Source organism: Lynx canadensis, chromosome D3 (genome assembly GCF_007474595.2).
Source record: "Lynx canadensis isolate LIC74 chromosome D3, mLynCan4.pri.v2, whole genome shotgun sequence".
Taxonomy (NCBI): domain Eukaryota; kingdom Metazoa; phylum Chordata; class Mammalia; order Carnivora; family Felidae; genus Lynx; species Lynx canadensis.
The window spans coordinates 71,167,638-71,190,270 of NC_044314.2; the positions used below are offsets into that span (position 1 = coordinate 71,167,638).

The following is a 22,633-nucleotide window of genomic DNA, read 5'->3' on the forward strand; positions in this document are numbered from 1 at the left end:
GCAGAGGCCAATGTGGGGTTTAGAGTCATGAACCGTGAGATTATGACCCAAGCCAGAATCAAGAGTTGGATGCTCAACTGACTGAGCCACCCAGGTGCCCCTCAGAACTTCTTTGAATACTTCAGAATTTATTTCCTAAGAATAAGTAAGGATATCCTCTTACATAACCATGGAATAATCCTTTATGGATTTTTCTAGTTTAATTTTGAGGATAATCTTACATCTAAGTTCTTGGATACACCTCATAGTTGGAAAACTAGTTCACATATTACCTCAGGTTCCTCTATCAACAGAAGTTTTAGTACGTTTTTAAGCTTAACTAAATCCAAATGTGGCTTGTTTTACTATTGGTCAAGACGTTTTGAAATTTGAAAATTAAAATGCATCTTGCTGACTTCCAGGCTTGTCACCAGATTTACTATATTACAGTGTCTTCACATAAATTTTGAACTGAGAGGTATTAATCAGGCTATATAGTCTGTCAGTGTCCTTTGCACATTAATACTATGAAGTATCAAGGTGGTACATAAACTTAACAGAGCGGCTTTAGTTGTCCCTTATCACCACCTCTCACAGAGATGATGTGCCTGTGCTTTTTTTTTTTTTTTAATTTTTTAACATTTATTTATTTTTGAGAGAGAGAGTGTGCATGAGAGAGTGCAAGTGGGGGGAGGGGCAGAGTGAGGGAGACACAGGATCTGAAGCAGGCTCCAGGCTCTGAGCTGTCAGAGTCTGGGGTGGGGCATGAACTCACAAACTGTGAGAACATGACCTGAGCTGAAGTCGGACGCCCAACCGACTGAGCGACTCAGGTGCCCCATACCTGTGCTTGTTCAAGCCACATTATTCCCCTACCTGTTTTCCCTATAATAGTACTTGTTTTTAGGGCATTTTATTTATGGATAAAGGCATTTATATTATGCTTACAATCTATGAAGTGAGTATATTTACTTGTGAAAATTTAACTCTGTACACTAAATGTATTAGCTCACATCTCACCAAATGAGCAACTATCCATGTTGAAGTACCTAAGGAAGGTGGTGTTTTCCTTATGCCCTGTTTGTATATACTGGAGGCCAATTTTTCTCTTGTACATGTAACTTCAGAAGTTTTCTTTTGTTATATTAGCATTTGAATGTTAAAATTTATAATGTAATCTTTTTCCTTAGTGTTTAAGTTTTAGTACTTGTAGAATTTGAAAAGATCTTATTATTTTAGGGGAAAACTGAATTCAAGTGATCATGTCACATTATGGTAAGGTGTCCATTCTAGCGTGGTTTTTATTTTATTTTTTAAATGTTAACTTATTTTTGAGAAAGAGCGAGCGCATGCGTGTTTGCATGGCCAGGGGAGGGGCAAAGAGAGAGGGAGAGAATCCCAAGCAGGCTGTGCGCTGTGAGTGCAGAACCCTATGCGGGGCTCGATCTCATGGCCCATGAGATCGTGACCTGAGCTGAAATCAAGAGTGGGACACTCAACTGACTGAACCACTCGGGTGCCCCTAGTGTGGGATTTTAGAATATAGAAATATACTAGTTCTTTGAACTTGGGCAAATTGCTTAGTCCTTGGGAGACTTGCAGTCCTCACTGAAGTGGGGTCAGTAGTACCTACTTCAACAACCCTATGAAGATTAAAATGAGATGTTGTATGAAGAGTACATAGCTCAGTGATAGGCCCATAGTTCAGTAAATACTAGCTTTTAAATATGATATTGGTACTTATTCAGACTTTGGTTTTGTTTAACAAAATAATATTTAAATAGCCCTTTAGTCTAGTTTTGCTATAAGACTGTAATGTTCTATTATAGTATTCAAACAGAGCTTTGTATGCAGTGTTTATAGTTTTCTTGTGGGGCACCTGGGTGGCTCAGTTGGTTAAATGTCTAACTTTGGCTGAGCTCATGATCTCTCAGCTCATGGGTTTGAGCCCTGCATTGGGCTCTGTGCTGACAGCTCAGAGCTTGGACAGCCTGCTTCAGATTCTGTGTCTCCCTCTTTCTCTGCCCCTCCCCCGCTTGCACTCTGTCTCTCAAAACTGAATTAACGTTAAAAAAAAAAACAAAAAACAAAAAACTATAGTGTTCTTGTGAACAGAGTAACGGATACTTCTATAATGAAGCCTTTTATTGGCTTTTTTAATGTATATTGGTTTATTTTCCAGTAATCCCATGAGATTGTTTTGGCAAGACAGATAATTATTTCTTTTGAGAGCTCAAGAAACCAGTACCTAGAGAGTGTGTGGTGTAACTAAGTTACTGATACATAACGGGGGTATTAATGGGAATAGCTAACATGTATGTGATTACTAAGTATCTGGGTACACTGCTAGTTGTTTCTGTGTATTAGATAACTTAATCCTTATAATAACACTGTGAGATATTTTTGTTGTCAGAAACATGTTAATGAAAAGAGACATGCTCAAGATTATAGAACTAATAAATGCCTGAATTAGGTTTTGAGGCAGAGTCAACCTGCCTCTAAAGCTGAGCAAGAATGCCTAAAAGGTAACAATCTGTAGAATGCTAGTGTATGTTTTTAATTCTTAAACTCTGATATTCTCCTTGAAGCCTTTGTTTAAAACCACAGAAACTGAAGTGACAGTACAGAGTAAAAGGGGAAATCATGTTGCTCCACTCTGCCGCAAGCTGTGGACAGTAGGATAAAAGAGGAAAAGCAGAAGATCTAGTCTTAAATACCGCCTTTTGAAAAAGAATTTGCCTTTCTGATTAGGTTTACTGTCTGGTTGAATGAATGATATTTTATCTTCCTATACCCTTTCAGGGGGAGGTTTAGAGGCTGGAGACAAAATCAGTTATCTGTTCTGAAATCCCTTAGATGGGTTTGCATTCTAACTGTTCTATCGTCTATAATTGTAATTTGGACCAGGATCAGAAAGAAGAATAAAAGATTTCTAAACTTCTATAGTATCATTACAGTATGGACCCTAAACCCATTTTTTATATATATATATATATATATATATATATATATATATATATATATATATACACACACACACACACACTATACACACACACACATATATATATGTGTATATATATATATTTAGGGTGAAGACTAAATATATATATATAAATATATATAAATATATATAAATATATAAAAATATATAAAAAAAAATATATATATATATATATATAAAAGAGGGTGTGTGTGTATTTGAAACTCTGCATTTTGTTGTGCTTGGGAACTTTTAGGTGGTTATAGTCTCATTAACATACTGAACACAGGGACCAAATGTCTTAACTGGTCAGCTTTTTGCTTCCTTGCCCTTATATTTGTTCTGTTGTGCTGGTGCCCATAACAACACAAACTTAGAGCCCAGTAATGCAGGGCAAGTAGACTTCCTTCCTTCCCTGGAGCCTTTTCCTGTACTAGATGCCAGCTCTGAGGTTGGTGAGCTTGGGAGTTTAATGGAAAACCTGATTTCCTGACTTTCTCTCCATTAGATTAGATTGTCTCAGTGCCGAAATAAGCTTTAAGAAGTGGGTAGAAAGCAGTATCTGGCTTGAGGCTATTTAAAAAAAATATTCAGCTTTAGAGTGAATGGATTTCTGCTTTGTTAACATTCTCAGAAAATGTTGGTGGGTTTAATGTTACTATTTAATAATAATCTGTAGTAGAACATTATTGAATGACACCTAAGTTTTCCATTTAATAGCCATCTCTTTCCTTTGGCAAAATCTCTTGTGTATTCCCATATTCCCCAAACTGCTTTTCTTCACAGTTTTCCAAGTTCAATTCTTAAAAAAATTTTTTTTAAAAAGATTTTATTGTAATGTCTGCATCCAACATGGGGCTTGAACTGACAACCCTGAGATCAAGAGTCGCATGCTCTACCAACTGAGCCAGCCAGGCAACCCATCTTTTTATTTATTTATTTTTTAAAAAATTTTAATTTTAAGATTAAAAAAAAAATTTAAGTTATCTCTACAGCCAACATGGGGTTCGAATTAACCCCGAGGTTAAGAGTCACAAGCTCCAGCAACTGAGCCAGGTGTCCCCCCAAGTTAATTTCTTTGAATGGAATATAAAATTATAATGTTAAAAAAAAAGTACCCCTTCATCCTTTCCATTTGAGTTTTTTTTTTTTTTAATTTTTTTTTTTTTTCAACGTTTATTTATTTTTGGGACAGAGAGAGACAGAGCATGAATGGGGGAGGGGCAGAGAGAGAGGGAGACACAGAATCGGAAACAGGCTCCAGGCTCCGAGCCATCAGCCCGGAGCCTGACGCGGGGCTCGAACTCACGGACCGCGAGATCGTGACCTGGCTGAAATCGGACGCTTAACCGACTGCGCCACCCAGGCGCCCCTCCATTTGAGTTTTAAGATGCTTATGTTTTTGATATTACTGACCTTGGCTAAAAGACTAACTGGAGAATTTGATGTGAGTTTTGGATTTTTTTTTTAAGTTTATTTATTTTGAGAGCAAGAAAAAGCAGCACGTGTGCGTATGGGAAGGGCAGAGAGAGGGAGAGAGAGAATCCCAAGTAGGCTCTGTCTGCCCTGTCCGTTTGGAATCCGATGCGGGAGTCAAACTCGTGAACTGTGAGACAATGACCCGAGCCCAAACCAAGTGTCGGATGCTTAACCAACTGAGCCACCCAGGCATCCCTGATTTTTGGATTTAAAGGCTTATGTTTTACCCCTTTTCCAGAACCTTCTGTCAAGCACTTACTTCTATAGCTGACAAACGTAAGATACTTTTTGATAATGGATTAAGCTTCATTGTGATATACCATCTTACTTTCTATGTGTTTGTTTCTTGTCATTACTTATGAATGTTTTAGCTTTACTATATTTTGTCTTCACTTGTTAGGATATTAGCTTTAATATCCTTATCAAGCAGGGTTGAATCTTTTTCTCAGGAGAATGCCGACACTTTAAACGGCTATAAAAATTAGTTGTTTGAGTGCCTACTGAGCATCAAGACATTCTTTGCTAGAAATTCCTTTCTTTACCACATGCTGTTTACCTTTGATCACAGCAGTCTTGAGTCTTAGGAGCAACTTGTCAATTTTCTTTGTGTGCTTGTTAACTTTTTTCTTTCATAAAACTTTGAAGATTTGTTTTTATAAAATACTAGTTTTTAGAATATAAAATTTGGTGAATTAGATCTACTTTTTAGGTCTTGATGAAGTAAACCTCAAATTGCATTTCATAAAGGATCTAAAATCTGTGAATGAGGGAATAAACTTGCAAAAGCTTGATGCTTTAATTGATACTTCAGTAGGTGCAAACCTCTGAAATCTGAGCCTGATTTGGAACCATGTATGCACTTCTGTCATGCTTAAGGGGAAAAATTTTTTGTACTGACTAGGGAACCCAGAGTTAAATTTTTCTTGGTCATTGGACAAATGGTGTTGTAAAATTTTTTCCCTGTTTTTCCGTAGATTCCTTGCTCAGAACTGGCTATATAATTTGCAGGGTTTCTTTTTCAAAAAAATATTAAGAATTTCAAAATGGTTGTAGCACAGCATTAAACTGAGCATGGAGTCGTGTGACTGCACGAGTTGTGCACCCATAAAGCTGGACCTGTCATGGTTAATGTGTTCAGTTCTTCAACAGATAATTTAGATAAATTGTGTACATTTTCCAATTTTGATGCATTAGTATATACTATTTTCATTTGAAGAAAATATGTCCTATATTAGAATTTAAAATACTCGGCAATCAAAAAGGGTGAAATCTGGCCATTTGCAACTATGTGGATAGAACTGGAGGGTATTATGCTAAGTGAAATTAGAGAAAGACAAATATATGACTTCACTCGTATCAGGAATTTAAGAGACAAAACAGATGAACATGAGGGAAGGGAAGCAAAAATAATATAAAAACAGGGAGGGGGACAAAACATAGAACACTTAAATATAGAGAACAAACAGTTGCTGGAGGGGTTGTGGGAGTGGGGATGGGCTAAGTGGGTAAGGGGTGTTAAGGAATCTACTCCTGAAATCATTGTTGCACTATATGCTAACTAATTTGGATGTATATTAAAAATAAATTAATTTAAAAAATATTCTTAAACTGTTTTAGGCTAGTTTTATTTTCTAACTTAAGATATGGTTAAGGAGTGTCACAGTACAAGTTCTTATTTAATAAGAGTAAAAGACAAAAACACTATGGATCTGAAAGATGGGAAAGGAATTGTATTGGAGGTGATTGTTTTGTTTTATTCAGAGATTGAGGTTTTGTAGAGATGAACTTTTAAAATTGATGACCCTGAGTTGTGACTTTCAGTCATGTGCTTACCTCACTCTTGAGATAACTTTTTAAACCTTTTCAAACATGCTAATTGAGGTTAGCTAAAACTACTTTTAACAAAAGCCCTGTGCTGGTTTTCCCAGTAATTTAAGTTGAGTATTAATTTCTGAAGACAAACATTTAAAAAAAATGTTTATGTATTTTTATATTAAGTATAATTTATTGTCAAATTGGTTTCCATACAACACCCAATACTCATCCCAGCAGGTGCCCTCCTCAGTGCCCATCACCCACATTCCCCTCTCCCCCACCCCCATCAACCCTCAGTTCCCAGTATTTAAGAGTCTCTTATGGTTTGTCTCCCTCCCTTTCTGTACCTTCTGTTTTCCCCTTCCCTTCCCCCATGGTCTTCTGTTAAGGTTCTCAGGATCCACATATGAGTGAAAATACATGGTATCTGTCTCTGCCTGACTTATTTCACCTAGCATATAATACCCTCCAGTTTCATCCACATTGCTACAAATGGCCGGATTTCATTCTTTCTCATTGCCAAGTAGTTTTCCATTGTATATATAAACCACATCTTCTTTATCCATTCATCAGTTGATGGACATTTAGGCTCTTTCCATAGTTTGGCTATTGTTGGAAGCGCTGCTATAAACATTGGGGTACAAGTACCCCTGTGCATCAGCACTCCTGTATCCCTTGGGTAAATTCCTAGTATTGCTATTGCTGGGTCATAGGGTATATCTATTTTTAATTTTTTGAGGATCCTCCACACTGTTTTCCAGAGTGGCTGCACCAGTTTGCATTCCCACCAACAATGCCAGAGGGTTCTCATTTCTCCACATCCTCTCCAGCATCTATAGTCTCCTGATTTGTTCATTTTAGCCATTTTAACCGGCGTGAGGTGGTACCTCAGTGTGGTTTTGATTTGTATTTCCCTGATGAGGAGTGACGTTGAGCATCTGATGATAAAATTTTTTAATGAAACTTTAAAGTTTTCAAGGTAGAAATTATTCTAGGATAACTTCATGTGTATGGAGGTGTTATACAAAAGAATAACAATTGATGTAGACTTTTGGATAGCAGTTGTAACTTTTTTTCTTTTTTGAGAGAGAGAGGGCACAAGTGAGTGAGGGACAGAGAGAGGGAGAGAGCGCCCCATGAGGGGCAGAGAGAGAGGGAGAAAGAATCCCACAAGGTGGAGAGAGGAAGAGAGAGAGAATCCCACGAGGAGCAGAGAGAAAGAAGCAGGGCTCCAGCTCATGAATCATGAGTTCATGACCTGAGCTGAAGTCAGATTCTTAACCGACTGAGCCCCACGCTGTTAACTATTAATATTATTACTATACTTTTAACAGGTGAGAGTTTTGATGGGAACTGAAACTAGAACTCCTTCCTCCCCCTTTTTTCCAAGTAGGAAATTAAAACTTCTCAAAGGTCCAACATTTTTTCTCTTTCTTCTTCTCACCAGCAGACTAGCAAGTGGTTAAACAACCATTTCCTTGACAAAAAGTGCTAGGTGATTGACTAAAACCATCATATAACACATTCCCTTGATCATGTCATGAATTTGATCTCCTTGGAGGCTAGTTAACTTCATGGAAATTTCTGTACCTTAAAAGAACTTCAGACACTACCCAGAACACTGATCACCTGTTAAATGCATGTCTTCTGGTTATGGGGAAGACCACAAGTTTATAAGCATTCCCTCAGAGAGAGAGAGAGAGAGAGATTAGAATGAGTAGTGAACTAGGGAGAGTGGTACATATGATCTGGTTGTACAGTTTTTTTCTAAAGATACTGTTCCTACTACTTGTGGATGAGGGTTAGAGTCTCTGCTTTAGGATTTTAGGATTAAAAAAATGGAATTTTTATAGTGAAATGCACAGATGGAAGTGTGCAGTTTGAGTTTCAGTAAATGTTTACAGCTGTGTAGCCACTGCCTCAACCCTGATACAAAACTTTACATTAGAAAGTTCTCTCATGGCCTCCTTCTGGTTATTCCCCTTCTCTGCCTTCCCAAACTGTTGTTCTTGTTTCTGTCACTGTAGATTAGTTTTACCTGCTTTTTCATTTACATGGAATTGCATAATATTTACTCATTTGCAATTTGCTGCTTTAAGTCAGCCTGATGCCTTTGAGATTCGTTCATATTGTTCATTTATACTGCTGAGTAGTAGTCTGTTGAAGAAATATACCACAATTTGTTTATCTGACCACCTGATACTGGACATTTTGAGTTGTTTGCAGTTTTGGGTTATTATGAATAAAGTTGCTGTGAACATTTGTGTCCAAGCCTTTTCGTGACTATGTGTTTTCACTTCTCTTGGGTTAATACCAAGGAGTGGAATTGCTGGATCATAGAATAGGTGGATGTTTAATTTTATAAGCAACTGACAAACTGTCCTCCAAAGTGGTAATGCCACATTTACACTTTCATGAGCCATGTATGAGTTCCAGTTATTTAACATCCCTACATTTGTTCTTGTAATTCTCTTTAATTTAGTTATCCCAGTGGGTGTGAAAAGGTATCTCATTGTGGTGTTTTCACTTGCATTTCCTGGATGATTGATGATGATGCACATCTTTTAATGTGCTTGTTAGCCATGGATACATCTTTGGTAAGGTTTCTGTTGAAAATCTTCTGTCCAAAAAATTTTCATTCTCTTATTGATTTGTGTTTGCTCTTTATATACTTTGGACATGAATCCTTTATCAGATATATGTATTTGCAAATATTTTTCCCACTCTGAATTTCATTTTCTTAATGATGTCTTTAAAAAAATTTTTTTTTAAATTTATTTTAGAGAGAGAGAAACAAGGAGGGGCACAGAGAGAGAAAGAGAAACACCGAATCTGAAGCAGGCTCCAGGCTCTGTGCTGTCAGTGCAGAGCCCAACATGGGGCTCAAACCCACAAACCGTGAGGTCATGACCTGAGCCGAAGTTGGATGCTTAACCAACTGAGCCACCCAGCCGCCCCTTAATGGTCTCTGTAATAAGCAGAGATTTTAACAATTTAAAAAATAAAATCTTTCTTATTGTGGGGAAAAAATACATAACAAAATTTATTCTAATCATTTTAAAGTGAACAACTCGTTTGTATTAAGTATATTCACAAAGTTCTGCAACCTTCACTAACTGCTGTGGCATATTCACAATGTTAGGCAGCCATCACTGACTACTGTGTATTTCCAGAACTTTGTCATAATCCCAAATGGAATCTCTGCACCCATTAAGTAATCAGATATATATATATTTTAATGTTTATATATTTGTTTTCAGAGCACGTGTGAGTGGGGGAGGGGCAGAGAGGGAGAGAGAGAATCTCAAGTAGGCTCCTCAATGTCCACGCAGAACCAGACACAGGCTCAATCCCACGACCCTGGGATCACGACCTGAGCTGAAATCAAGAGTTGGACACTCAACTGACTGAGACATCCAGGTGCCCCTCAGAAGTTTTCTGTTTTTTGTTTTTTAAAAATTTTTTTTTTTTCAACGTTTATTTATTTTTGGGACAGAGAGAGACAGAGCATGAACGGGCGAGGGGCAGAGAGAGAGGGAGACACAGAATCGGAAACAGGCTCCAGGCTCCGAGCCATCAGCCCAGAGCCCGACGCGGGGCTCGAACTCACGGACCGCGAGATCGTGACCTGGCTGAAGTCGGACGCTTAACCGACTGCGCCACCCAGGCGCCCCTGTTTTTTGTTTTTTAAAATAAATGTTTATTCATTTTTGAGAGAATATGAGCAGGGGAGGGGCAGAGAGAGGTGGGGACAGAGGATCTGAAGCCATCTCTATGCTGATAGCAATGAGCCCAATGCGTGGCTTGGACTCACACACCATGAGATCATGACCTCAGCTGAAGTCAGATACTCAACTGAGATTGTTTTTCTTTCTTTTTTTAAGATTTTATTTTTCAGTAATCTCTACACATGACATGGGGCTTAAACTTAGAATCCTGAGATTAAGAGTTGGATGCTCTGATGACTGAGTCAGCCAGGTGCCACAATGATCAAGTTTGTTTGTTTTTTTGTTTTTTTTTTTTTTGTTTTTTTTTGTTTTTTTTGAGAGAGCACAAGCAGAGGAGAAGCAGAAAGAGAGAGAGACACAGAATCTGAAGCATACTCCAGGCTCTGAGCTGTCAGCACAGAGCCTGATGTGGGGCTTGAACTCCTGGACTGTGAGATCATGACCTGAGGTGAAGTCGGAAGCTTAACCAACTGAGCCATCCATGTGCCCCCTAATAATCACATTTTTTTGTATGACATTTGTAGCATAAAAGTTCTTGTGTAAAAGCAATCAGTATTTTGCCTTTTGTGAATGCCTTTAATTTTTTGGGTATATTGGCCCTTCCATGACCACTTGAGCTATGTGATGTGTGTAGTTTTCATGTCTACCTTTGCCACTCTTAGGGATGGAGGGGATAAATATATTAAGATACTCTCATTGTCAATTGTTTTAGATAAGAATTTAACCTTTATTTCTTTCTGACTTGCCTGTTAGTTTTGCAATTTTATTCCTAGACCAAGTATTTTGATCATGATAGGGGGAAAAAGTCAGACTTTGAGTTTACTGGCTTTTCTTTCTACTCCTCAAAAGGATAGGAAGTGGATAAAAAGGTATTGATCTGAGTTGAATGAGAATGATATTAGTGGTGTTCAAAACATTCTTTTATCCTCAGGACATTTGTAGCTTCTGGCATACAGAGGCAGCATGACTTTGGGAAGGTAGACACCTATCTTTTCCTCTTTCTGTGGTCTTCATAAGTTTTGTAAGCTACTTTGTTCTGTTGCTTTCATTGCTTATACCTCAACCAAATAAAACTCTGTACTTTTTTGTGTGTGTAGAATAGAAGATTCTTGAATATCCTTCCCTTGCTCCAAAAATTACAGTCACAAATATGTTATTCTCATGCATTTCTTTCTCCCAAGTTGTCTTTTTTTTGAACTTTGTGTGTGTGTGTGTGTGTGTGTGTGTGTCACACATAGTGCATACAACACAAATGTACAGTGTAATGAATGGTTCTGTATAGTGAACACTCATGTCACCACCTTCCACGTCAGTAAGTAGAACATTCCTAGCACCCCAGAAGGCTACCCTGGTTGGTCTCTGTTCCTTCCTACACAGATCATCTCCTTTCCTCTTAGAAATAACTAACTTGTGTCCTGCTCTTCATGGTACTGACTTTTATTGGTATTGTTACCTACTTATGCATCCATAAACAATAGCTTAGTCTGTTTTGAATGGAATTGTATGTACTTTCTATCTTTTGCACATTTCCTATGTGTTGTGTTGGTCTAGTTCATTTTTATTGCTGTTATATGGTACAAAATAACATTACAAACTATCCTATTGTTGCTAGACATCTGGGATGTTTTCAGGTTTGGGCTACTATGAACAATGCTGCTATGAATATTCTTATATATTTCTTCTGGTGCTATCGCATTTTAGGGTGTACACCTAGGAGCACAGTTGCCAGGACACAGGATATGTATCTTCACCTTTAATGCCATGTTGTTTTCCAAAATGATTTATCAGTTCACATTCCCATTAGCAGTGAGTGAAAGTTTCCATTGCTCTACATCTTTATCAACACTTGATATTGTCAGTGTTTTCAATTTTTGATGAAAAATTTGGGGAATATGTAGTAGTATCTTACAGTCCTTTTTTTTTTTTTTTTTTGAATTCTTTTTATTTTTTTATTTATTTTGAGAGAGAGAGAGAGAACCAGCAGGGGAGGGGCAGAGAAAGAGAGAGGGGGACAGAGGATCTGAAGTGGGTTCTGTGCTGACAGCAGAGAGCCTGACATGGGGCTCAAACCCACAAACTGCAAGATCATGACCTGAGCCGAAGTTGTACACACAACCATCCAGGTACCCCATATCTTGTGGTTCTAATTTGGAGTTGCTGGATTATTGGGTTTGAGCGTCTTTGCCTATTTTATTGGTCATTTGCATTTCTTCTGCAGTTGCTTATTTTCTTCATTTTTCCATTGGATTATTTGTCTGTTTTTATTTAAAAAAATTTTTAAGTTTATTTATTTTTGAGAGATCATGTGCTTTGGAGGGGCAGAGAGAAAGGGAGAGAGCATCCCAACCAGGCTCTGCACTGTCAGCCCAGAGCCTGATGTGGGGCTTGAACTCGCAAACCATGAGATTGTGACCTGAGTTGAAACCAAGAGTGGTTAACCAAGTGGTTAACCAAGAGTGGTAAACCAAGAGCCGCTTAACCGGCTGAGCCACCCAGGCACCTCAGATTACTTGTCCTTTTTTAAAAATACTAATTTGTAGTTCTTTATGTGTTCTGGATACTTTGGCAGTTAAATTTGGCAAATATTTTTGTCCATCTGTTTGGCTTTGTTTTCAGTGTCTTTGTGGTCTTTTAATAGAAATTTTTGATTAGTCAAACTTTAGTTCTCCCCCTCCCCCCCTTTATGGTTACTTTTTGTGTCTTACTTTAGAAATCTTCTTTACTCAGAGGTCATGAAAATATTTTCTTCTCAAACATTTTTGTAAAATGTTAATTTAGTTTGAGAGAGATGGTGAGGGGGGTAGGACTCAGAGGGAGAGAGAGAGAATCCCAAGCAGATTCCACGCTCAGCCTAGAGCCTCACCTGTCAGTCTCAGGACAGTGAGATCACAACCTGAGCCAATGATCAAGAGTTGGCTGCTTAACCAACTGAGCCAGCCAGTGCCCGCAAACATTTTTTTTAAAGATTTGTATTTTTGCCTTTCACTGTTAGTAACCCACTAGATTTTGTCTATAATGTATGAAATAGTGACCAATTTCATTTTCTTTCCATGTGGTTATCAGCTGACCCAAATACTTTATTGAAAGGCCCGTCCTTTCCCTTTCCCTACTGTTCTTTGTTACTTTTTTTTTTTTTTTTGCATAAATCAGGTGTTTATTTACATGTGCATATGTTTCTTGGCTCCCTATTCTGTTCCATTGGTCTTTCCTTGTGCCAGTATCACCCCATCTTTAGCTAATATGGTTTAATCTCGATACCTGTTATACTAAATCTTTCCACTTTGATTTCTCCCCTTTTTTTCAAGAGCATTTTGGGTATTCCTGGACCTTTTATGTTTTTAGAATCCTTTCATCATCTTCTCCAAAAACAAAACACACCCTGCTGATATTTTGATTGGGATTGTATTGCTTCTTGCTCTTTTTTTTAAAAATGTTGATTTCTGAGAGAGAAAGAGTGCAAGCAGGGGAGGGGCAGAGAGAGAGACAGACACAGAATGCTTAGCAGGTTCCAGGCTCGAGCTGTCAGCACAGAGCCTGATGTGGGGCTCGAACTCACAAACATGGAGATCATGACTGAGCCACCCAGGTGCCCCTCACTTTTTTTTTTTTTTTTTTTTTTTTTTTTTTAAGTAATCTCTGCCCAACATGGCTCCCAAACATACAACCTGGAGATCAAGAGTCAGCATGTTCTACTGAGCCAGCCAGGCATGTTCCTCCTCTTTATTTCTAATAATGCCTTAAAGTCTACTTTTTCTTGTATCAGTATACCCAAACCAGTTTTTTCTTTAATATTTACATGATATTTGTTCATTGTGTGTTTTTCAAATTTTCTGTTTACTTAAATTTTCAGTTTAAAATTTGGAGGGTGATGGGATGTACAGCTCAGTCTCTCTTCAGTTTTAGCAAATAACCTATAACCCAAGGTCAGGAACTGACCCAAGTATTGGACTCATCTCTCTGAATTTCAGTCATCTTTCATATCTTAGTGAGTTGGATTTTGATAATAGCTCACTGTGTTTTTATGTCTTTGCTTTTAAGAGAATTTTATTATACTTATTTTTTAATTTTTTTGGTGCCAAAACCTGGGAATGAACCACTTATAAAAGAATTTTAAATATTTCACCTAGGTTTTACTTATTTATTTTTTTGATGTTTATTTTTGAGAGAGAGAGAGCGAGTGAGCGTGTGCTGGGGAGGGGCAGAGAGAGAGGGAGATATGGAATCTGAAGCAGGATCCAGGTTCTGAGCTGTCAGCAGAGAGCCTGATGCTGGGCTCAAGTCCACTAACCGCAAGATCATGACCTGAGCTGAAGTCAGATGCCCAACTGACTGAGCCACCCAGGTACCCCTCATCCAGCTTTTTGAGTTTGTCTTCAGCAGGTTGGTAATTTGAATTACTTGGTGTTGCTGGAAGTGTTTTAACCTTTATTTGGGTTTTTTGCTTAGGATTTTGTGATAAGGTTTTCTGTGTTTGGATTCCTTCCAGCTTAGGAGCTGGACTTTGATTACATAAGTAGACTTGGAGGGAGTTGCCTTGGGCCATAAATAGACTGGAGTCAGGGTCAAAATGTGAATTGATATATTAGAGGCTAAGGTATAAATTTTAGATAATACTGTGAAATTTGTTAATTACATGCATTTTTATGACTTGACTTCACCCAGGGATGAAAGCTGCTTTAACTTAATATTAGCCCCATTAATTTTGTAGTGAACTGGAGGAAGGCTTGTTAGGTTCTGTACTGGGCATGGAGCCTACTTTAAAAAAAAAAATTAGAAAGTTCAGTAATAACTGATTTGAATGCATGGGAAAGATTAAAACCAGAGATGTATTAAATAAACTAGGAGCTAACATTTTACATTAGGAGGGAGACATAATTAACCTAAATTTGTGCGTGTGCACAGTGGTACAAATAAAGCTCACTCGATTCTTCATTTAATACATACTATTCCTGGGAGTGTTGTTTTCTTCTATCTCCTGCTTTCATTTCTCTATATCAGATGCCAGTGAACTGTTGCAAACCTCAGTTGCTTTACATTAACATATATTCAGATTGTTGAATTCCATATTTGCCTTTATGTTTTTTTCCTAACATTTCTGTTTATTTCTTTCCTCTTCATCTTTAGGCCTCCAGGAATTTATACAACTCAGTAGACTGCATAGTATATATTCTTGGGGGGGGGGGAGGGAGTGGTTTACTTGAGTTGCAGGTTAATGACAGTTTTCACAGGTTTATGTTTAAGCTTTTAAAACTTCAGACTCTCTTGTTTTACTCTAGAAATTTTGGGCAATCTCATTAGATCAGAGTTGCACTGGGGTAAGAGGCACTTTAAATATTAAAGGTATTTAAGTATACTGAATGGATTAGTATTAAACAGTGCTACAAGAAAATAAACATTTGTCTAGGGAAAATAGTCAAAAGGGAAGTAATCTGGGAAAAATTTGCATTTTATAGACTAGGGCTAAATACATGTGTATGTTCATACATATATAAGATTAAAAAAACAAATCCAAGGGTGCCTCATGGGCTCAGTCTGTGTGTGGAGTGTGCAACTCTTGATCTTGGGGTTCTGAGAGCCCCACATTGGGTGTAGAGATTACTTAAATATTAAAAAAAAACCCACAAATCCAACTTCTTAAAAAAATTTATTTATTTATTTTGAGAGAGAGGGCACATGAGCAGGGAGAGGCAGAGAGGGAGAGAGAATCCTAAGCAGACTCCTTGGTGTCAGCACAAACCTACAGACCATGAGATCATGACCTGAGCTGAAACCAAGAGCCAGACGATTAACTAACTGAGGCACCCAGGTGCCCCCAACTTTTTAATCTCCATACTCCATGTGGGTCTCAAACTCACAACCCCGAGAACAACAGTCACGTGCTCCACTGACTGAGCCATCCAAGCATCCCCAAATCCAACTTTTTATATGGACACAGAACATGAACAGGACAGGATGAAAATGAATATGGATACTCTTGGGGAAGTAAGATGGTTGATTGTTTTCTTTAGATGATAGTAAAGTGACACTCATTGAGGAGCAAGTTCATTAATATTTTTAGGTGATGTGACCAAGGCAGAATACTCGATTAGCAATAATAAAACTGTTGATTGCTAGCCAGCTGATTACTTTTCTTTCTGATAAAACTTTATTCGTGGTAATTCTGTGTAAATATTACAGAACATAAAATTTACCTGTAGTTGCCATTTTCAGTTGGTATATTTCTTGTGTGTACCAAATTTGGTTGGTATATATATTTTGTAAATGTTTACTTTTATCTCTGAATGAAATATTTTTTTTAACAGTTATGATGAACTATTAATTGTGTCCATTGCTGAAATCATCACTGTCTTTGATTTATAATAAAAGCAGATTTCTCCAGAAATCAAAGTTAATAGAAGGTCCATGTTTATTTCTGGAAATGAATTAACTATTATTTAAGAAAATACTTGATGCCTTGTAATATTTATACAGTAGAATATTTTACTTCTTAGGGTGCCTGGGTGTCTCAGTCAGTTGAGCGACCGACTCTTGATTTTGTCTCAGGTCATGATCCCAGGGTTGTGGGATTGAGCCCTGCAGCTGGCTCTGCACTGAGCATGGAGCCTGCTTAAGATTCTCTCTCCCTCTGCCCCTCTCCCCTGCTTGTACTCTCTTATTCTGTAAAATTAAAAAAAAAAAAGTGTATATATATTTTTTGTTTGAAGCTGTAATTTTTGAGTATACGGTAATTTTTAGATTTAGAAATTGTCTAATTTGTAATGTTAAAAAAATATGGTATAATTTGTATTACCATGCTGTGAAAGTTTTAAAGCTTATTTATTTTTGAGGGGGAGGGAGAGTGTGCATGTATGAGCTTGTGTGAGTGGGGGAGGGGTAGAGAGAGAGGGAGATAGAATCCCAAGCAGGCTCCACACTGTCAGCGGGAGTGGGGGTTGGGGGCTGAGGGTGCAGGGAAGCCCAACGCTGGGCTCAAACTCACAAACCCTGAGATCATGACCTGAACCGAAATTAAGAGTCAGATGCTTAACTGACTGAGCCACCTAGGTGTCTCAACCATGCTGTGAAAGTTTAACTTAAATGAGTTTTTGTCAAGAAGAAATCTGTAAAACTTTAAAAACTAAATTTTATCTAAGCATGCTGTATCTAATAGTACCTTGTGTTCAATTAATATAGGAAATAGTAAATGGGATGATTTGTATTTGAGTTACAGTCATGCCCTAATTCTGCCTCTTTGGTTGTTTAAAAAAACCTGGTATACATTATTTAATTATGAGTTTATTAAGGAAATCAAGGTGAATGTGTGAATCATGTGATTTTGTTATTCAGGATTCTTGGTTGTTAGTGACAAACTGAATTAGAGCTTGAATAAATAAACAAGAGAAGGTGTGGTTTTAAATGAACTGTGACAACCACATGGGGACTTGGAATTGAGGGTGCAGTGTCTCAGTTATTCTAGCTTTACATCTCTCTGGTAATTGGTGTGATTCTCTCAGGCTCATGACTCTACAGTCCAAAGTCTCTCCTTCCTCTTAGTGTCTCAGTAATATTTTCCACTGTGCCCCTCCACCAAAAGAAATAGTAATAGCTCCGTTTATTAAGTAATTAGAGCCAAACAACTGAAGTGTTTATTTCCTAACAATTTAGCTACTTGAAAAATTGGTAAGTATAATTTGAAAGAAAACTTTTTTTTTTTTAATGTTTTATTTATTTTTGAGACAGAGACAGAGCATGAACGGGGGAGGGTCAGAGAGAGAGGGAGACACAGAATCCGAAGCAGGCTCCAGGCTCTGAGCTGTCAGCACAGAGCCCGACGCGGGGCTCGAACTCATGGACCGCGAGATCGTGACCTGGCTGAAGTCGGACGCTTAACCGACTGAGCCACCCAGGTGCCCCGAAAGAAAACATTTTAATACGTGTGCCTGTTAGGTACCAAACAAATTCTCAAACCTTGTAATCAGGTTAGATATTCCACCTGTTTCCTGTTGGACATTGGTTTTTACAGGATACTTTTTGTCATAGCGACTTGCTAAAACCCCTGTGTCTTACATATCACTGAAAAGGATGTTTTTTAAGCTAATGTTGAACTTATGAATGACCTCAGATAGTTGTTTGTGTGGTCCGCGTAGGTCAGTTTTTGCTGTGTTTCCCTCAAAAGCTTAAACAGTCCCTGTAGTGCCCCTGTGAATTTACTGTGGTACCCCCAAGATGCCTCAGCACACAGCTTGGGAGCCATGATTTTAGAAGAAGAGAAGGATTTTTTTAAAAAAATATTTTTTGAGAGAGAGAGGGAGGGGGGAGGGCGGGAGGAGTGGAGAGAGAGAGAGAAAGAGAGAGCATGAACAGAGCATGAGTGGGGCAGGGGCAGAGGGAGACACAATCCAAAGCAGGCTCCAGGCTCTGAGCTGTCAGCACAGAGCCTGACACCAGGCTCAAACTCACAAACCTTGAGATCATGATCTGAGCCGAAGTTGGACATTTAAAAAAGTTTATATATGGATTTGAAAGCATGATCTTTGTGCTTTCATAATTATCTGAGTAATCAGGGATCAAAGATGTAAACTTAAGAGCTAAAATTATAAAACTTCTGGAAGAAAACACAGGGGAAACATTTCATGACATTGCATTTGACAATGATTTCTTGGATATGACATCAAAAGCACAGGCAGCAAAAGAAAAAATAGATGCGTTGAACTGTATTAAAAACTTAATGTATCAGTATGCTTTCAAGAGTGAAAAGGCACCAGAATGGGAGGAGATATTTGCAAATCCTATATCTGATAAAGGATTACTATCCAGAATATATTAAAAAACACAACACCCAAAAACAACCCAACTAAAAAACCAGAGACTTGAATAGACATTTCTTCACAAAGAAGTTATGTAAATAGCTAGTAAACGCATGAAAAGATGCCCAACATTGCTAGTCATTAGGGAAATGCAAATCAAAACCATAAGATGCTACTTCGCACCAATTAGGATGGCTATTATCAAAAATGTGGAAAAGGGTTGTCAAGGATATGGTGCATTGCTGGTGGGAATATAAAATGGTGCAGCTGCTGAGGGAAAACTGTGGTGGCTCCTCAGAAAATTAAACAGAATTACCGTATGATCTAGCAAGTACACTCTTAGGTATCTACCCAAAATAAGTGAAACCAGGGACTAACGTATTTGTACACTAATGTTCATAGTAGCACCATTCACAGTAGCCAAAAGGTAGAAACAGTCTAAATGTCCATCAGTGGATGGATGTGTAAACAAAATGTGTGGTGTATGTACATGCAGTGGAGTATTTATTATCCAGCCTTAAAAATGAAGTTTGGGATGATGAAAAAGTTACAGAAATGGATAGTGATGGTGATTGCACCACAGTGTGAATGTACTAAAGAGGTTATTCAGTTGTACACTTAAAATGGTTAACATTGTAAATATGTCTATTTTACTACAGTAAAAACAAAAAAAAAAAAACCTGAAAAAACACTTTAAACATGTGCAGTTTGTTTTACTTCAGTAATGCCTTAATAAAGTTAAAAAGAATTTTGAGGTATTTGACCCCAAAAATGATTTGTGATGATTTTATTTAAAGATGACGGAATAACAAATTGACAAAAGTCAGTTTGTCCTACAAAGTGATATCTTACTATGGTGCTAGGTCTGTGGAACAGACACAGCAGTGGATGGATTTTAACTTTACAAAAGCTTCTGTCTCTGGTGGCATCTTCATCCATAAGAGATGAAAATCTGTCTTATTGATAAATGGTGCAAAGATTAGAGGTTTCATATTCATTGTTACTGGTGGGTTGCTGTCAGATGAAAGAGAGACAACAAATGGTAGGATTGTGCTCTCAACTATATAATGTTCTCAAGAGTGTTACAGTTGGGTGCCTGGGTGGCTCAGTCAGTTAAGTGTCTGACTTCGACTCAGGTCAAGACCTCGTGGTTTGTGGGTTTGAGCCCTGCATCGGGCTCTGTGCTGACAGCTCAGAGCCTAGAGCCTGGAGCCTGCTTCATATTCTGTCTCCCCCTCTCTGCCCCTCTCCCGTTTGTGTTCTTTCTCTCAAAAATAAACATTAAAAAAAAATTTAATACAGTTCATGGAATGGGGAAGTATGCTCATTAACTTCACGGATGACTCAGCCCCTTGGAGGGTAGAATTCGAGTTCGGGACTGGCTTGACAAGTGAGAAGAGGCTGTAAAGAATAAAGATATTTAGGGGCGCCTGGGTGGCGCAGTCGGTTAAGCGTCCGACTTCAGCCAGGTCACGATCTCGCGGTCCGTGAGTTCGAGCCCCGCGTCAGGCTCTGGGCTGATGGCTCGGAGCCTGGAGCCTGTTTCCGATTCTGTGTCTCCCTCTCTCTCTGCCCCTCCCCTGTTCATGCTCTGTCTCTCTCTGTCCCCCCAAAAAAAAAAAAAAAAAAAAAAAAGTTGAAAAAAAAAAAGAATAAAAATATTTAGGAACAATATTAAAAATATTTAGGAACAAGTGTCAAGTAGCATACTTCAAGTGGATAATAAAACACTGATGAAAATCTTTAGTTTTGTGGGAGAATGAAACTTAATAAAGCCTATGCTGCTCTATAAAAAATATAGTAGCATATGTAGTATATAAGAAACATATTCTCAGTATATAAGGGCTCCTTACTTGGATTCACTTTATGAGGAGTATAGTTAGCATCAAATTATATTAGCAGACTTATTGAATGGAGAAGGCTGTTTGGCCAGATGTTTATAATGTGAACTGTGGAGCTAGAATGCTTGGGTTTGAATTCTGGCTTCTCAACTGCTATAATCTTGAGAAAGTTACTTCTCTGTATCTGTTTTTTCAGCTGTTTTTTCAACTATAATGGTCACTATGTATAGAATTATTATGGGGTTAATTGAGATAATATAATTCTTTTTTTTTTTTTTTTTTTTTTTTTTTTTAAAGCATGCAAGAAAGAGAAAGCGGGAGGAGGGGGGGAGAGAGAGAGAGAGAGAAAGAGAAAAAAAAATCTCAAGCAGGCTCCACATCTAGCACAGATTCCCTGACTCAGGGCTCAGTCTCACGACCATGAGATCATGACCTGAGCCGAAATCAAGAGTCAGATGCTTAACCGGCTGAGCCATCCAGGTGCTCCAACACATACAATACTTTTAAAACAGTGCCTGGCATATAGAGAAGTGCTCAATAAAATTGGCTGTTTAAAACATCCCTAACAACTGGTCACAGTTGGCCCATTAATATGAGGTTCTACTGATAGTGTTTTCTCTCCCTGTTCTTCCTGTCACTGTAAAAAAAAAAAAAAAAGTTATTTAAAAAATGGCCTTGTTTTTTCTAACTAGCATGCCAGATCCTACCACTGCTTTTTGGTGCTGTAGAGTTAGCTGTTCATGTGGATGCTGTACCATTCAGGTTCTTTGCCAGTTATCAGAAAGTGTTAAATATATACGACTGAAAAATCCTCTTGGCTTCATGTTGGAAGAAACTACTTTGCAGTCTCACCAGTTTGTGAACCTGTTTGCTCTTCCTTTGTCAATTCAGGAAAAGTTGAGGAAAGGACAGAGAAGGAATCCAGTTTTTTCGGGTAGAAGCAAAATTATTACACAAAGAATGAAATGTAAAAAGGATTTTTTAGGAATGACTTGATCATAAGAATGGCTTTTATATGATGGCCTCAAAGAGGTCAAAGAAGATTAAAACCACTTCCCTCTTGCTGTCACTTTTATATTATGTATCCTTGTTTTAAAGCAGTGTTACCTTTACAAAACCACCCTGATTTTATTTATTTTTAATGTTTATTTTTGAGAGAAAGAGGGAGGGAGGCACAGAATCCAAAGCAGGCTCCAGGCTCAGAGCTGTCAGCACAGAGCCCAATGCGGGATTCGAACCCACAAACTGAGATCATGACCTGAGCTGAAGTCGTATGCTAAACCAACTGAGCCGCCCAGGCACCCCTTAGTTATTTATTTTTAAAGTAAATACATTGTGTGTGTGTTTTGAGAGAGTGAGAAAGAGAAGGAGAAAGGGAAGGGAGAGCGGTTTGGAGGAGTGAGAGAGGTAGAATTTGATAAAAGAGAATCAGTGTGGGTGGCTCAGTCGGTTGAGCGTCCGACTTTGGCTCAGGTCATGATCTCACAGTCTGTTAGTTTGAGCCCCACATCGGGCTCTGCTGATGGCTCAGAGCCTGGAGCCTGCTTCTTATTCTGTGTCTCCCTCTCTCTCTGCCCCTTCCCTGCTCATGCTCTGTCTCTCTCTGTCTCAAAAATAAATAAAAAACATTAAGAAAAAAAAATTAAAAAAAAAAAAAGAATCAGTGTTAAATCATGTGTACCTGCAAAGATACAGTAAAAGTTTAGTGGCCTAAAATACTAGAAAAGCTCTGACGATCTGGTTGGTTGAGAAAAGGCCAGTCTGGGTATAAGGAAACAACATAAACAATGGCAAGGAATTTGGAATGAACATAGAATGTCCTAGAGGGGAAGAGTAAGATCCTCATTTGGGGGAGACTTGGTTGTTTGAGAGGGAAGGGCCTTGTTTTGGGGAGACTTTGTTCTTGAGGGATGCCCTAGATCTTGACAGATACAATTATGGTACCTTGAGAGTTCATTGATAATTGTGTTGAGAATAGTGGTTAATGTTGTTTGGCTCACTCGGTTAAGTGATTTGTTCTTA

General features: G+C 38.2%; 1 protein-coding gene across 11 annotated transcripts in view; it reads left to right on the forward strand.

The window, feature by feature from the left end:
• The window catches only part of MTMR3 (myotubularin related protein 3), a 148,409-nt gene that overhangs the window by 49,699 nt on the left and 76,077 nt on the right, over positions 1 to 22,633 (forward strand). The window lies entirely within an intron of this gene.